We start from the raw sequence: 4,937 nt of genomic DNA on the forward strand, positions 1-4,937 counted from the left end.
TGTTGATTTCTATTGTGCGATATACTTCTTGTTCTGGACTGCTGAGTTCTGCCGTAGTTGAGCACTTTCTGTATTTTTTATAAAAATATACACAATTGAGAAGAATATGTGTGATTTGATTGTTATATGTGTGATTTGATTGTCATTCTGTAACTATGTGCATAGTCAAGCTTGTTAATGTTCTGATTCAAGTTTTTAAGCTTTCTTGTTTTTTTTTTGTGCCCCTGACCTTATGAGTTCTGATAGTCATTTTAATGTTTCCCACAATTATTGTGAATTTACTAAATTGTCTGTGAAATTTTATGAGTTGATGTTTAACATATTTAAAAATGGTTTTGTTTAGTGAATAAAATTCCTGTCTTATTTTCTACATAAACCACTCCATTTGTCAGTGTGCAATGATACTCCACATCATACTGATGATTTGTTTTACCTAATATCTACATTTTTTAAATTTTTAATTGTTTTGGTGTGTATTTTCCTCTTCCCTTATGTTCAGCCTACTAAAGTTGTTTTCCTGTGTTTGTTTTAAATCCATTATGAGGATTTAAGGGGAGATTTTGAGAATTTCATATCACCTAGGCTTTTAATTTAATTTTGTCAACTTCTGTTATTTCCTTCTCTGGAGCAGTGTGCTTTCTAGAGCCCCTTCTTCTTCCCTTTTTGGCTTTATTGAATTTGTTTCTTTTCATCTTCTGTTTTCAAATGGCTAATTTTCCATTCTGTTCTAATTTTCTAATATTCTCATTTTTATTCTGCAGATTACTCTTAAATTTTCAAATATTTAAATTCTGACAATTTTCTTTAAAAAAAAAAAAAGATTTTATTTATTTGAGACTGAGAGAGAGAGCAGTGAGAGGAAAGAGGGTCAGAGGAGAAGCAGATTCCCTGCTGAGCAGAAAGCCCGACTTGGTACTTGATCCTGAGACTTGATCCCGGGACTCCAAGACCATGACCTGAGCTGAAGGCAGTCCCTCAGCCAACTGTGCCACACAGGTGCCCCTAAATTCTTATAATTTTCTAATAAATGTGTAATTATAACTCTCCAGCAAAAAGACAGTCAACATGGTTTTACTACTGTCTACTCTTTCCTCTTGGCTTTTCAAAATCTAATGCTGCTGCTACTCAGTATTTTATTTTATTTTATTTTTTAAGATTTTATTTATTTATTTGACAGAGAGATAGAGAGCACAAGTAAGCAGAGCAGCAGGCAGAGGGAGAGACAGAAGCAGGCTCCCTGCTAAGCAGAGAGCCTGATGCAGGGCTCGATCCCATGACCCTGAGACCATGACCTGAGCCGAAGGCAGCCGCTTAACCAACTGAGCCACCCAGGAGCCCCTACTCAGTATTTTAGTTACAGATTTTTATAAGCTTGATAAATACTTAAATTTCACAGTGAGTTTCCGGAATTTTGTTTTGCTCTGTTTACCATTGCTTCTTGCATCCCGTTACTCAGTTCAAGTTTTTTGTTGTTACTGTCGGAGCACATCTTTTACTAGCTCTTTCAGAAAGTGTTTGTGAGTGGTAGTATGTCTGAGTTCTGGTATGCATGAAAATAGATTTTATTTCTCTCATTCTTTAATGAGAGGTACAATTGTATATTCAAAATTGTTTCTTTTATTTCTTCTGATCTTCAGCTGTCTTCACAGACTTTTTATTTGTAATGTTTTTGACTAGAAGCCTACTGCCAATTTTTAAAATACAAGTAATTTGGCTTTTCCCTCTATCCTTGGTATGAAATTACACTCATTATGTGCCCAGGAATGGTTTTCTTAATTTTGCTTTGCATTGTAGTTTTTGGCCATTTCAATCTAGAATATTATGAATATTTTCAGTTTGGAGAAATTCCTAAGCAGTGTATTTTCTCTCAATTATTTCTATGATGTCTTTTTGAAAGTCCTTTTTTATGGATATTGAAAATTCTGGACTTACTGTGCAACCCACTTAACATTTTCTCATACTTTTTAGAATGTTATCACTTATTCTGTATTTTGAGAGGACTCTTAATCTCATTTTTCAGAGTTTAAATACTATATTTAATCATAATGTAAAAATCTCATTTCTGCATATATTCATTATATATTAATACATACGGTTATTTAAATATCCTTGCATATTGGTGGAGCCATTCGACTCAGTCTGGACTTTATATTGGGCTACATTTCTAGGCCCGTACTCTTCATTTTTCCTTATCCTTCTGCATGCTCTTTTTCTTAATCAGCCATCCAGACACACAGCCACTAGATGATTGGAAACTGGATTCCTGAGTCACCGCTTGAAGGAGAGTCTCCTGACCAGGAACGTCTACATTGGACTTTACATGAATGAGAAATAAACATTGACTGGGTAAGTTATTGAGATTTGGGAGTTATTTCCTGAAGCACATGGTGTTCTTTGGTGCAGATAATATACCGCAATAGGTAGTTTAATGCTAACATATGACAATATTAGATAAAATTAAAAATCTAACATAATCTTCTTTGCACTTTTTCTTCTTACCCTGTGGTTTCAGACTTTACTGTCTTACAAGAATGGTGTAAAGTTTGCTTACTTGCTTGTGCCTTTACTGTAATTATCACTATATAATTCAACACCAAATACAATTCATTACTCATTGTAAGCTTTCCATAGCTGCTTTAAAAATGAAGTAAGGGTACTCTGTGTCTTAGGAATAGACTTTTAAGCTTCTATAAAATCAATAAGTAAATTTATTCCATTTGAGAATTTGAGTTTTTGCCATATGTACATTTTGTAGCCTTCTTAGAGATTATTTTACAACCTGGTGTATTTGTGTGTGTTTTTGAACTTAAATGCATTCTTATTTTAGACAACCTCTGGGACATGGTTTTTTCCCTTAAAAACAATGCCTCCACTCCAGATAAATCAAGGTCAAAATAAATGAAGAGATCAAGATGACATCAGTTCCATTCGTCTAAGTCCTGGTGTCATATGGATGAAGAGCAGCAGTCAGTGATGACAACAGGTGATACACCCAAAGTCATAGCCAAATTCATTAACATTTTTCCATTTCCACACCATCCTTAAAGAAAATCCTGTGCGGGGCGGGGGGGGGGGGGGGGGTCCTGCCATCCTCAGAATAGCCCCGCAGAGCAACCATGCCCTCTCGGTTCATGTTTTCATCAGGAAAGAACTGGTAGTTTTTGCAGTTAGGAAGGATGTGCTTGATGTGTTTTGTAGCCCCTGTCATAAAAGGTTTTACTCTTTCCGGCTGCTGTTCTTCAAGTTTGCCTTTGACTGATTTGATGTAATCTTTGACGTACTTCTTGTAGGCTTCTTTGGTGCAGCTGGTTTCCATAAGCGATGGTTCAGGGCAGTATCACCACCAGCGGTGACTGGGCTTTCTGTACCTTCACCCTCGGAACCTCCTGTGGAGGCGTTTCCACCAATGAGCGAGTCATCAGTGTTGCCCTCTGTCCTCCTGACCATCCTCCCCTCCACCTCCAGGCACAGCCCCTATGTCATCTCCCAGATCTTGTAGATGATGGACAACATCTCGTCCTAGTGGATGAGGTCCCAGGAGGTGATCATGGTGGTGGCTGGAGAAAAAGGGTGATGGTGCTAGCTTAGCAGAGCTGGGAGCTCTGAGCAGACTTGGTGCAGCATTTGGAGGGGTTAGGGAGGGGTGGGCAGAAAAAAAGCTACAACCAGGTGTATTTGATTAACTCTCATCTCTTGAATTGTCCATTATATGGAATTTCACTGTTCCATAATTTAGAGAGTTAAAGGTGATAAAATATTTTTAAATACTTAGTATTTACCAAACTACACTTAGTTTAATTTATACTCAGTAGGTTGTAAAATATAAATAGAGCAAAGTTTAACATAAAATATGCTAAGTACAATGATGGATACCAAGGAAATGGTAATGACCTGTACCATGGTAATGGATGGTGATGATAATACCTGTATTAGGATAGATTTAGGTCTCCTAGGGCAATGTGGTAGCTGCTGAATCTCAGTGGTGATGCAGTGTTTATTTCTCAATGAAAGTATGTATCTGAAATAGGGCAAGGAGGAACCCAGTGCCACATGGTTACTAAGAGACCCAGGCTTGGAAAGAGGCACAAAATTGTCATAATGCTGACTCAGCTGGTCTTCTGGGGTTGCCACAGCAGGAAAAGAGAGAGCTGGGAGGCCGGACAGGGTGTTTTTCACTCTCTCTCTCACTAAGTTACTCCTGTCACTTCGGTTTACATTTGACTGGCTGGAGTTCTTCCTACAGCCGTGCCCATCCCAAGATGGCTATAAAGTCAGCCTTCCATGAGTCAGGGGAGAGGGGAACCAGTTATGGATGGGCACCAGTAATGTGTCCAAAATAGCTACCATTTTCTGAAAGTACAATATGTATACTATTACATCTAACTTTCAGAGGTTCCTTATGTGGTTCTTACTTTTAATTTTGCCATTTTACAGGTAAGGAAACTGAACCCTAAAGATGTTAAATAACTCACCCAAAGTTTGAGTTAAAGTGAGTTCAAGATCCAGAACTTGAAACCATGTCTGTATTAGTAGAAGGACCATACTCTTGTTCACTACAGAACTTCACCTCTTCACGATAAATACTCACCACGTATGTTAATATTATTCTGACTGATAGATTTCCCAGTTATCAGGAACATTGAAGGAAGATTGAAGTGACCAGGCTGACTCCCTATCTTTACCCCCTTCCAGTCCTCCTGGTTGGGTCCAGGACCGAAGGAGACCTCAGGTTGAAGCCTTCCTTACGCTGACTATGAGACCAATCCTTATGTCAGGCCAGAGCAGTTCAAAAGAAGACATGTCACCGACAAGGTCAGTCCTGTGCCAACTCTGCCCTTCTAAGAATTATTCTTTTGTTTTGTTCATGTGTCCAAGCCCCAAGCTTCTATTGTAAGTCTGACACAATATGGTAGAAACAGTATGGGCTTTGCTCACTG

At 38.1% G+C, this 4,937-nt stretch overlaps 1 pseudogene across 1 annotated transcript; it reads right to left on the minus strand.

The window, feature by feature from the left end:
• Positions 1 to 3,013: 3,013 nt before the first annotated feature.
• Positions 3,014 to 3,513, minus strand: LOC308337250 (translationally-controlled tumor protein-like; annotated as a pseudogene). Its single transcript has one exon. The product of its transcript is annotated as a translationally-controlled tumor protein-like (transcript).
• Positions 3,514 to 4,937: the final 1,424 nt, after the last annotated feature.

Source organism: Martes martes (genome assembly GCF_963455335.1).
Source record: "Martes martes genome assembly, chromosome: X".
Classification (NCBI taxonomy): Eukaryota; Metazoa; Chordata; class Mammalia; order Carnivora; family Mustelidae; genus Martes; species Martes martes.